Source organism: Myodes glareolus, chromosome 22, assembly GCF_982192425.1.
Source record: "Myodes glareolus chromosome 22, mMyoGla1.1, whole genome shotgun sequence".
NCBI lineage: Eukaryota > Metazoa > Chordata > Mammalia > Rodentia > Cricetidae > Myodes > Myodes glareolus.
The window spans coordinates 12,801,869-12,814,886 of NC_142047.1; the positions used below are offsets into that span (position 1 = coordinate 12,801,869).

A 13,018-nucleotide genomic window follows, 5' to 3' on the forward strand; every position below is an offset into this window, starting at 1 on the left:
CCAGATCAGCAAAACTTAAGGTTGTGGGAACAGGAAGGAAAATTTTTCCTAGGGAGTCACTAGGGTATAATGATTGTACATATTTCCTATCCCATCCTGCCTAGACTCCTGGACCCATGGATCCTGGCTATGGGAGAAACTGTTCCCTATACTGGATGCTGATTCAAAGCATATAGCACCTTCTAGAAAACCCTGCCCCTCCCCTCCATGCTGCTGCCATCTAATCGACACTGGAACTATGTCTTCAAAAGACCATTCTATCTTTCATCAGGTCAGCTCCTGCAGGATAGCGGAGAACATTGTGAGACCAGTGGATTCCATGATCATGGGCCCAGTGTCATGAACTACACTTTCTACCTCCACTTACCAGCCTACTGTGCCTTAAGTCAGGTTATAGGTCTAGAGGCAGCTATTGGTGGCCCTGAGGGGCCTCAGTATGTGGTGCCTGACATTTCCTTCACAGCTGGTTTAGAAGACAATGAAGAATGAACTTCCTCAATCACAGGTGACAATGATAACATTTCAAGGGGGAATGAGGGTGGACCGATTACCCCCCTCAGGAGGGATTAACCCTTGAGAGCCTGAGAGTTCACAACTCTCAACCCTAATAGAGTCCTCCTACACATCCACATCTCAAGTCCCAGGATCCCATACTTTACCAATTAATGCCCTTGCCTAACTGCTACACTGTCTGATGCTGGGACTTGAATATTTGCTGTAGTTCAGCTGACATTTTAATATGGGCTGCTCTTTGATTTTCTGTAGCTTGAGGTCTATGGCTGCTGGAAAGATTCTCTTCCACAGCTCACTTAGAACCTTTTATACTGTTTCCTTTTATACTGGAGCCTGTGGATCTTATCACTAAATCCATTGTTGTCCTTCAACATGTGCTGAGAAGCTAGACCTTGGTTAAAACCAAGCTCGCTCCTATCCTTTCTTAATTTACCCAGAGATGCTGAGAGCAACTGACCAGCATCATCACTTTCCTTATCTTGCACAAACTGTCCAAAGTTTCCCATACAGAGCCACCAGATGCATTCCTGTTCACAACTGGTGATCAGGAGAATGGATGGCATTCTTCTCCGGAAGTTTGTGTCCTCACCATAGGCTCTCAGTTCTCTCTGAGCTCCCAGGAGAGGATTCATTAGCTGTAGCTGTTGGCAAATGGGAAAGCCTATTCCAGATACTTGAAAGAGTCACCCTTATCCTTCTGCTGCTCTAAAAGCACTTCTGGTGCCAAAATCTGCATTAGTCAGGGTTCTCCACAGTAAGAGAACTTACAGAATGAATCTCTCTCTCTCTCTCTCTCTCTCTCTCTCTCTCTCTCTATATATATATATATATATATATATATATATATATACACACACACACACACAGAATCCCACACACACAGAATCCCACACAATAAATCCCCGTTTATTCCACATAAATATACAAACATATGTGTATGTGTATGTGTGTGTGAAACCCTAGAAACGCAGGAATTTTAAGGAAGTGAAGAGTCACAAGTTATAGATGCAGAGACTGAAAGTTCAAGTGCAAAGCAAGCTCCAGATGAAGAAGACAGGGAGGGGAGGACACTGAGAGGAAACTGTTCCCTCCTCCTGAGTCCAGGGATTTTTATAGAATCTTTTGTTGTTGCCTTACATTTGCTCTAATTGATCATGTCACCTGATCTCTGCTCTCAAGCCTTGCACCTGACCTGCATCTGTCCCTGCATGCAGACAAGACTGTGACATCTGCAGGCAGATCAAAGGAGTGACATGTATTCATTACTTAATAATATGCCAGAGATATAGGCCAAAATTTTGTAATCAGTATGACCTTCTGAGTGATGATGAAGAGGATGATGATGATCTGTTTTCTGAGACAGGATTTCTCTGTGTAACACTCCCTACTGTCCTGGAACTAGCTCTTGAAGCTGGGGCTGGCCTCACACTCATGGAGCTCTGCTTGCCTCAGCCTCCTGGGTGCTGGGATTAAAGGTGTGAGCCACCACCTCCCGGCCTGAGTGATTATTTAAAAGCAGTTGTTGGACAGTGCAATCCAGACGACCTCCATGTCCAACCCCTCTCTATGAAATTTGTAGAATGGTTTCAGAATCACCTTAGTCATAGAGTAGTGCCCCAGCACGCTACAGTATCTGATACAGATTTGTAGCACTGGAGAAATGAAGGGGGAGGTCAATCCATGTAATGTCAGCGCTTGGCAGTAGAGGCAGAATGAAATGTTTGAGGTCACCATGAGGTACAGAGGGCCTTCATTCAAATTCAGCCTAGACCAGTAGCCCTGACTTAACGAATCAAAAATCAAAACATTTTGAAACACACCAATCAGACCACAAAAGTTCAATTGATCTTTTATGACTCTCTCTCCATTCTCTCTCCCTCCTCTCTGCCACTCTCTCAGTCTCCCCCTCTGTATGTATCTGAGATTTTTCTTACATGTGTGTGGATGTACTTGTGTCTGTGTGTACATATACATTCCTTTAGTATATATGCATGTGGAAGCCACAGGAAAACCTGTTTGTTCCTAAGACACATTCACCTTGTTTATTTGACACAGGTCACTCATTTATATCAGGTCTCATGGTTTCTGCTAGACTGGTTACATTCACCTTGGTTTTTTTTTTTTTTTTTGACACAGGTCACTCAATAATATCAGGTCTCGGTGAATCTGCTAGGTTGGTGGCATTGACAGTGAGATCCAGTAATCAGCAGATGGCTGCTTTACCAGTGGTGGATTCCAAGCATATGTCACCATTCCTGTTTGCCAACAAAGAGGAGGAAGACAGGAAGTCAGAATTCATGCTTGCCCAGCAAGCAGTGAACGGACATCTCTCTCTCTCAAGCTTCCTTTGCTTTTTCAGGAGAGGGTTTCTCTGTAAACAGTCCTTGCTATCCTGGAACTTTTATGATTAAAGAATTTAAGTTACAACTCTGCCAAAAGTAAGTAACAGAATGGGAAGAAAAGAAGGAGTGATCATCGGGCATCTTTCAAACTACCTGAGGCTTGCTTCTCACTAAGCAAACGACAACAATGAAGAAAATGCCCAAGTAGCTTCATGAGCAAGCGAGTGGACCACACTGCTGAGCATGCAGGCTCTACGCCAGTGTTGCTATGTAGCTTCTTCCTTCTGCGGCTCTCACCACCACCCAGCAGCTGTGCTGACTTCAGCCTCCAGCCACTGAGACTCCATCTACTGAGATGTCAGGATGTGGCAGATGAGTCTCGGGAGTCATAAGTGTTAGGGTTAGCGGGCAGAGATGCAGATGTTATGTGGAGAGAAACACTCACGGAGGGGATCAGCTTTGGAAAGGGCCGTGTGGCTGGAGCACGGAGGACTCGGGTGGAACAAAGAGGGGACGGTCCATCCCATGTGCTTTGCGTCAAGCTTGTCGCTTTCCACGGGAGTGTGGAGCGCGGGCCTCTAGCGAGAGAGTGCCTTTTCCAGGGCGCCTGCATAACAGCTTACAAGAGCTTGAGACCCTGAGAAACTTCTACGATTGCACTTATCTGGTGACACAGGCCAGCAGATACTAAGGACATGGAGTAGGCAAGGCATTACATAGAACTGCAAAGTCCCCAGTCTGGAGACGCCATCGGGTCCCCTGGAGCCAGAAGGAACAAGCAGACAGGTTGTAAGCAGCACCCTGATGCTTCCTCTATCAGCCCAGCAGCCTGGCTAAAAAGTGAGCACTTCTAATGAAGCCAGGGGACACATGGGGAAACGAGTGTGAGAGGAGCCAGATTTTCACCTCACCCACATTTAAGTTCATAGCCTCTGAAACAGTCTGGTACTCTGTCCTATTCAAATCTGGAGCTACTAGAACCTGGCTAAGGAGATGTAGCTTGTGGCACACACGAGTACCTTCCCCAGGTGGAGTCCTCTATCATTAGTATAGTTATTGCTGCTCCACCCATCCCCAGCACGAACGACATGGCAGGGAGGACAGGGCACTCGCAAGGCAGATCATGAAAATATCTGTCCAAATACATCCGTATTCCTCAATGCCCACAGACCACACCCAGGCAAATGCTGCCCTCTTTCCTGTGACATGTGTATGAACTAGCTTAATAAGTGACCTTGGAATTTGTTTCGTCCAGATATTAATATGTATATGTAACAATATATACATACGCATTCAGCACAAAGAAAGCACCTGCACAGAATGCTTTCTTCAGCACCCAGATCCCCCACAGCATGGCCTAGAGAAGTTTCTACAGTGTGACTTTCAATTGGGCAAAGGTCCAGCCACTGGAAAGTCAACCAACGGCAGCTGAAGGCATGTTCACAGTCTGTTGGCACCTCAGTAAACAGAAGGTGAAAAGTTTGGAGATGCACGCTGTGATCCTTTGTCCACACAAAGGCTCATTCGCTTCAGACATGCAATCTCTGCAAAACAATATTATTTTGGTGTGTATATTTGGTGGGAGAAATAAAGAGGGCAGAAGAGGGAGGGGGAAGACAGGAGGAAGTGGCTGCTACCATTTTAACATTTGAAAAATATTAAACCACCATATAGCAACTAACCAACACACACAAGGTTCAGGAGCCTGAATGCCACTGAATTCCCGTTCTTTGCTCTTAGGTGCTGGATGCCAGCATTTGCTGGGCTCCAATTCGTTTCCACTTCCCAACAGCAGCCTGATTTCTACCTGGTATCCACTTCCTCAGATACCATGCCCCTGCCTTCTCCTGAGCCTCCTCCAGCTAGAGGATCTAAAAGCTCTCTGGAGACTTTTGTTATAAGCCTTCCTGTGGGTCCTGCCATAGACAAGATCCAAGCAAACCACATAACATCAAGAACCAGCCCTGCATACCCGAGACTTAGACTTCTGAACCTAATAAAACAGTGATGGAGAAGGCAAAGTTAACATAGTCCAGCCAAGCATGTGGAAATAGAAAGACCTGCTTCTTTGTAGGCTACTGCCTTCTTCCAGGCAGGCTCTGCCAGCTTCTCTACCACCTCACTAAGGAAAATGTCTTTCTGCTTTAGTGGTAGTATATGAGACACACGTACAGTGAACAGAGTTCTTTGACACAGATAACCAGAAACATAACCAAGAATGACTCATCTCTGAATGGCCCCCCTTCGGAGAACCAATGAGAACACCACATACTTCCAAGAACAACATAAAGGCCACACAAAGCCACACGTCTACAATCACAGCACTCAGGAGTGGATGGAGGATACGGATTTCAAGGCCAGCCTCAGCGACATAGCAAATTCAGGCCAGCCTGAGCTACATGAAACCCTGACTCAAAAGTTTCAAAACAAGGGTCTGCAGAGATGATTCAGCAATTAAGAACCCTTGCTTCTCTTACACAGATGGTTTCATAACTGCCTGTAAGACTTCCTCTGTCCCGTGTTGACAAATCACACACAGACACACATATACACATGTAAATACACACATACATGACATAAAAACAAATCTTTAAAAGCAATGTAAAACAAAACAAGGCAACAAAAAGAGAATACTCCAAAGAGAAAGAGCTGGTAAATCGAGCTTAGGAAAACTAGAAGAAAATTTTAATCCTTCTCTTTGCTTTGCGGACATAGATTTCCTGCACGGGACACTGAATCAGTTCTAGATATGGAATTGGTGATGGTTGCACAGTATTAAGATTCTATTTAATGCCTCTAAGAGCTATGAGCTGAAAAGTATTTAAACTGATAAATGTTCAGTTTCACCTACTTTATCACAATAATTTTTTAAGCTTTCTGATGAATTCTAGTAGCAATCAGAGTTTGAGAACACAGTCATATGGTGCAAAGACATACATCAGCCACATCTTTCTGAAAATAATTGGGTGGTATTTATCTGAAGATGTGCAACATTGTACTCTTTGATTTATTCCTCTTCTAGGAAAGTTTCTAATAAAAATTTTAGTGAAAATGATCATAATTCCCGCACGACTTCGGCACTCTGCGGCTGCTCGTGGTTTTGAAGACAGATGTCGCTCTCAAATCAAGGCTGCCCTACAACCTGAAATCATCCTGCTCAGGCCTCATAAGTGTGAGATTCCAGGAGTGTGTCATCACACCTGAATCCTAGTATGATTTTTAAAAGACAAAGATTTAAAATTTGAACTTGACCATAGCAGATTCGTGAAGTGAATCATTATATATTCACATAACCAAGTGCTAGGAGGGTATTTAAAATTACAGTGTGGAAGAATATTTAATGATATTGAAGTGTTTCAGTATAATGCTAGTGGAAAAGACATGGAGTTTAGCCTGACTGAGTGCTGGGTGTGTGGTCTGGTGTGTGCTCTTACCTTGTCCAGCCATCTTTTCCTCTGATTGGTGTAGTTGGGGCTGTCTGTGTCTCTGGTGACCAATCTTCCAGGTGCCAGTGAATCCAAGGCTCCAATTGTTGCTCCTCGTGTTGCAGTCAGGGCCTTGGTTCCAGTCAAACCGTTGGTCACTCTGTGTTCCTGGAGGTCACTCAGTGGTGGCTCTGCAATACCAGGGGTTGTTTGAGTCTGCTCCCATGGAGATTGTTTGCTTGGGGCTGTTTCTGCTGAGGTTGCTGTCTTGGGCCTACTCTGGAAGAGGTAGCCGGTTCTGGCCTGCTCAAGGAGATATTGCTAGCTCAGGCCTGCTACCTCTGAGGTTGCTGACTCATGCCCAGTCTGATATAGGACTCTGGTTTGGGGTTGTTTCCTCAATAGTGGCCCCTTGTACCTGCTCCTGTGGAGGTTGCTGCCTGGGGCCTGCTCAGGCTGAGGTAGCTGGCTCAGACTTGTTTCCATAGATGTCCCTGGCCTGGGCCCCCTCCTGCAGAGGTCCCTGGTTTGGACCTGGTCCTGCAGATGTTTCTGGCTCAGGCCTACTCCCTCAGTAGTTGCTCCCTTGTTAGGTTAATTTAAATTAAAAGAACTATTTAGGAACAAGGCTAAGCTAGGGCTGAAATAATATAGTATTATTATATTGATAATAAGTCTCTGTATCATTATTTGGGAGCTAGCAGCCCCGAGGAGAAAGTACTCCTACCCTATGCTTTCTCCCATAGCCAGGATCCATGAGTCCAGGAACCCAGGGGTGGAAATGGGAATTGTTCCACTCATTATCACTCCTAACTACCCACTAGAAAATTATTTGCTTCCTGTTCCTGAGGTCTTAAGTTCTGGTAGCTTAGAAGTTTTGGGAGCTCAGACTTCCCCCTTATCATTTTAGGTTTCTGATGCCTTTGATGTTCTTAGCCAAAATGCTAAGAAAGGGAAGACAGCATTGGGAGGGATGACAGATTACCAAGGAGAAATTGGATTGCTTCTTCACAATGGAGAAAAGGAAGATTATGTCTGGAGTGCAGGAGATCCCTAGGGCATCTCTCGGTGCTACCGTGTCCTGTGATGAAAGTCAACGGGAAATGACCACAACCTAATCCAGGCAGGATGACAAAGGGCACAGACCCTTCAGGAATGAAGGTATGGGTCACTCCTCCAGGAGAAGAACCAAGACCTACCTAAATTCTTATTTGTGGTGGAGGAAACACAGAATGGGTAGGAGAGTAAGTTACTTATATCAGCTAAGGCCATGTGACCAGTTACAGAAATGAGAACTATAATTAACATGAGCATTTCTGTCATATTTTGTTAAGAATGTTTAGTGCCAGATGTTGATGGTGCATGCCTTTAATCCCAGCCCTGGGGAGGCAGGACAGCCAGGGCTAAACAGAGAAACCCCATCTGAAAAAAAAACAAAAAAACAGAACAAAACAAAATTAAAAATGTGTTTGTGCAGATATTTGTGTTTTGTTTCTTTCATGTCTCTATCTTGTAATGTAGAATCAATTGAGATGATACTGGTAGTTATCATATTTAAGCTGAGATACTAATAGAATGTCCCTCAAGATACATTGCTACCTATTCTAAGGTATATCTTGCATTTCCAGCTGTATGTCTGATAGTTATATCATGTTTGGCATAACTAGGCCCTGAATATTGTTTACATTTGGAAATTGAACTTAACATTAAGGGATGAAATTGTGACAAACTGACAAGAGGTGGGTTTGTGATGGCTCGTCTTGCTTGTCAACTGGACTCCATCTGGAATCATCTAAAGCCCCAGCATCTGGGCACACCTATGAGAGATCACTCTTGATTGGATCGTGTGAAGTGGGAAGACTCACCCTAAATGTGTATCATTTGAGACTGAAAGACAGACTCTAAATCTGGGCCACTCCTCCTGGTGGCAGCCTATAGAAAAGAAGATGGAAGAAGGAAGCTGATCTTTGCCTGCATGCCTTCACGCCTTCTGTCAAGTTCATACACCCTATTGCTATGGCATTCCTTCACTAAGATTGGAATAAACCTTTTCAGGCTTCCAAAATGCCAGCCTGGGACAGAGGAGACATCTAGCCTTGCAAATGATGACTACCAGATTCTTGGAGTTTCCACGGTGAGACAGCCATGGTTGGACTACGTGGACCATACCATGGAAGCCAACCAAATAGATTTCCTCCTAGTAGCACACCCCACGTAGCCCGAGAACAGAAAAAGGAGCCTGAGACATTTACTGGCATGAGGAAGGCACCAAGAAAGGCGGGGTGTGATGGAGGTAGCATGAGTGTATGTGCAAAAGCTGCCCCCCAGAACCCCTAAAAACTAAAAACTGTGTGATTTGTTGAAGGATGTTTGTAAAAGTGTCTGTCAAGCCTAGACTCCCCCAAGGAGTCTTGACTGTTAAAGGGTTGCAGTGGACACATTTCTTGCTTTTTCTAAATCAAATTCAATTGTCTGGAGCCCCTATTTGTCATGAGTAGAGAGGACCATTCTAAATATTTATTGTGCTTTGAATAGGTATGGCTCCCATAGACTCAAGTGTTAGAGTGTTTAGCCCACAGAGGATGGAACTATTAGGAGGTGTGACCCTGTTGGAGAAAGTGCATCACTGTGGGAGTAGACTGCAATGTCTTAGAAACTCAAATATGGACAATGGGACACAGATGCTTCTGCTGCCTATGGATCAAGATGTAGAACTCTCACCTCCTTCTCCAGCACCATGTTTGTCTGCACACTGCCATGTCCCATCATGATGATAATGGACGAAAACTCTGAAACTGTAAGCCAGCCCCCAATCAAATGGTTTCCTTTATAAGAGTTGCGATGGTCATGTTGTCTCTTCACAGCAATAGAAACCCTAAGATACTTGTCATGGCTCTTTGTGCCTGTGGGTCATTCAAGGATACCATGGCCTTGCCACCCACACCCCTTATATGGGCCCTACCTTCCAGCAAATTATCCTGGTAAGACTCCTGATTAGACAAAGAAAGTCACAAGAAGACAGTATCTCTGCGTCAGAGCAGTACTGTACGGGCTATCAAAGAAAGAATACCTCGACCCTTGCCATGCACAGGTTAGCTACCTTCACATGCTAGGCTAGGGTGTTCCAGATTTTCCCATCTTTCTGGAGCTGGCTCCTTGTGCTAGGTCTGCCTTCTCCTAGCTTGCTGCTCAGTGAAGTCCAACCAATGGGTGCCATCTCACAGTCAGCACCTCTCTGAGGACTTCTGTCTGAAGATGTCACTCAACTTCCCCTGACCTTAAAGGAGCTCACAGGTCTGACCTCTGCAGCCTGGAGAATCTCCAACCTACATGACTCACGAAATCATCTTGTCATGTGTCCCAGTGCGTTGGGACCTCAGTTTCCCCAACAGTAGAGGGAAGGTGACCTGTCTGGTCCCTGAGATCTACTCCATATCTGCTCTTTTGATTCCTTGTGCATGAACCTGTAGTCACAGCAGCATCCCTGCTGGGTTGGCCTGGCAGTTACTGCATCAGCAGCAGGCAGACAGCCACTGCCCAGGTGGAGCTTGCTTTGTTTAGCTTCAGTCGCCAGGCTCTGCTTTCAGGCAAAGGGTGCTTTTTCTTGTCTTTCCATACATCCTTTTGGAACAAAATCCAATATGCTTTTCCCGGACACTTGCTTGTCCTCGCAAGCTGCTCATGTGGGTGCTAGGTATAGACATTTTTCCTAGAGACTACAGGGATCCTGCTGGCCTCGCTCTAACAGAGAGCAGGGACTGTTCTAGAGTCTGAGGACAGGGAGGCACAGGGTGGGCCGTAGCTCCATTGCACTCTGACCTAGTAGGCAAATGGTTGGTCCATCTGTGCCCAGTGTGCTGGTGAGTGACAGACAGCTGTGTTTGCCTGGCCTTTTGTGCTGGGTGGAGGCTCTACTCTCAACTCTAAGTACAAGCAGGCAGAGCGCCCCCTCACCCTCTGCCATCATGTCTGAGAAGCACCCATTCTATTGTTTTGGAAAACCTGAGAGGCAGGCAGGGATGGGTCTTCGGAGAACTCAATATTGCCCTGCCAGCAGAAGTGACTTCCCTCCCCTTCCAAGGGATTTCTTCTGGGAACTGGGCAGGCCTTCAGAGGCCCAGGTAATTCTATCACCCTGGAAAGGGAGTGGTGGCCCCGCCCCTCCAACTAGATGCTGGCTGATGACCAGCCCTGCTTTTCAACATTCTGCTGCTAAATGGGACCCTGATGTTACTTAGGAATCTGATCTCAACAGTGCTCCACAGGCAGTTGGTCCTTCCTGCTATGGGTTGACAGAAGCCTCAGACACCCAAACCCAGCAGAGCTTTGGGGGACACTTCTAGTGTAGCAAGTTAGGGGGAAGTGTTATTAGCTGGCCAAACTTAGGGGAGATGCTCAGGTTCATGGAATGACTGGACAAGGTGGGTAGGATCGATCTCAGGCAAAGTGCTGGCATCATAGGTATGTCCAGCAGTCCCAGACAGCCTGGCTCCTTGTGTTATTAATCTGAGGCCTGGTCTCCATCAGACCTGGGAGCATCAGACTGGGGAAGGGACATCCAGGAGCTGATTTCCCATATCATCCTGATCTATGAACTCTAATGGGTACCACACACATGCTTCCTTCCACTGGGTATATGGTGAGCCAGGCATTCTGACAGCACCCAGGCAGATAGATTCTCCAGAATGACAGTGAAGCCTTGAGGGCATCTTGTAACACAATGGTCTCGAAAGCAGAAACTGGGCAGGGGATGGGAGGAGCCACAGTTGAGATCCAGGCAAGGGTGTTTCCCCATAGACTCTGGTAGGCATGGCACTGGGAAAGGAGATAAACCAGAGGCTCTTTCCTGGACTGGTGCCAACACAGGAAGGAGAAAAGGAGTAAAGGAGCCAAAAGAAGGCTGGAGGGGCCAGGAGCTGCCTAGCAGATTGGTGATTGAAACAAGGACAGGACCTCAGTGAGTGACAGCCTGGGGGCAGTGGCTCTGGAGGAAGCTGGGCTGATTCATAGCTCTGTGTATTCCTAGGCTGACTCCTGGGTCAGAAAAGAAGAATGCAAAGGGGACATTATAGGGGCAACTGTGGTATTAAAATAGGACTGTATTTTATATAAAGAATAGCGTGTCAATGAATCTCTGCCATTAACATCTAAATGGTAACTTTGTACGAGAATGTCCTGTTCTTAGCAAACACAGCTGGAATGAGAGGTGATGACTCACAAGGCTTTAACCTAATCTCCAATGACTCCTCAAACAAAGTCCATCAACCTGCAGACACACCGGGATATGGAAAATGGCAGCGCACTGACAGCTGGGAGTTCAGATGAAAGACATCCAAGTACTCATTGCGTTAGTAGTGTGACTTCCCTCTAATTTGAAAACATTCCCAGGAAAGGGGAAAAAGAAGAAAAAAGAAATGGGTCCAGGTAGAGAAATCAAGAAAGAGACAAGATGATAGGCCCTGCCTCAGAGAGGAAAGGGCCCTGCAGCCTGAGAGGGCAGGAGACAGGCTGCAGAAGGCAGGGCTTGTGAGGGGTGAGCAGGTGGCTGGAGAAGAGAGAGGGGCTGCTAGGCTCAGGGGTTCAGGAGAGCTGAGGGGAGGAAGCTTCCTTCCAAGATCTCCCTGGTGCCTGCATGGAGCCACCCCCATTCAGAGCACAGCAGGTGTGAGCAGAGTCCTGTTTAGGGTGGAAGAGGCCTTTCCTGGGGAGGCAGAAAGGACTCACTGGACAGAGGTGACAAGAGTCAGGGGCCTGTTGCTTCAGTCCGAGGTCTCACCACCACGTGACATTATCTGCCCCCACCCAAGGTGCGAGCCCCCACAAAGCAATGATTCTTCATCCCTTCTTTTGTTACTTCTTCATCCTGAGCACTGGCCAAAAGCTTGACAGTGGTGGCTGGAGTCTGCAGGGTGTCCCTGGGCAGGAACAGGGTGTCCCAGTAAGGCAGGGATCTGCTCTAAGCGGCTCTCCTGAACTGTCCTCTCTCCTCCCCTTTTACCAGCCTCAGAGCATCTTCCCTCTCTAAAATCTTTGTGTTCAAATCTCCCAATCTTTTGCATGCATTTTATTTTATTTTTGAGACGAGGTCTCACTATGTAGAGTTGGCTGTCCTGGAACTCATTATATAGAGTAGGCTGACCTCGAACCGCTCATTCTCCTTCTTCCACCTCCCTACCTCCAGGGTTACAGACATTGGGTACCAGGCCCGACCTGCAATTTCCCATTCATCTAAGGATACAAGTCCCTGGGTGGTGGCACACGCATGACCATCTACCTTCCTCTGCAGCGATTCTTTGCTGAATTCTCAGGAAACTACATTGCAAGCCACAAAGAGTGGGACAGCAGCAAGGGGAAGGAAGGGGGTGGAAGAGCTCAGGCTGGGACAGTGGGCTGGCTGGGCTGGGCTGGCCCATTGCTTCCTGTCCTGTGTTGTGAGCAGAGTGCCTGCAGGCACAACCTAAGGGAAGGGGAGTTTTGATTGTTATGGCAAAGGAGACACCAGAAGGCAGTTTGGCTCACAGGGGCAGGGGCTTGTGGCAGAGGCTGTTCTTATCACAGGGAGCAGGAATTAGGTGCCTCTATCTATCTATCTATCTATCTATCTATCTATCTATCTATCTATACACATACATACATATATATGTGTGTGTATACACACACACATACACACACACACACACACACATTTATGTATTTCAGACAGATTTTCTCTATGTAACAGTCCTGACTGTCCTGGAA

At 46.5% G+C, this 13,018-nt stretch overlaps 1 long non-coding RNA gene across 1 annotated transcript; it reads right to left on the minus strand.

Moving 5' to 3' along the window:
* Positions 1-2,528: 2,528 nt before the first annotated feature.
* Positions 2,529-6,585, minus strand: LOC148118431 (uncharacterized). Its single transcript, XR_015735976.1, has 2 exons — positions 6,290-6,585; positions 2,529-2,768 (listed from the first exon to the last, which is right to left on the minus strand). It is a non-coding gene; the product is annotated as an uncharacterized LOC148118431 (long non-coding RNA).
* Positions 6,586-13,018: the final 6,433 nt, after the last annotated feature.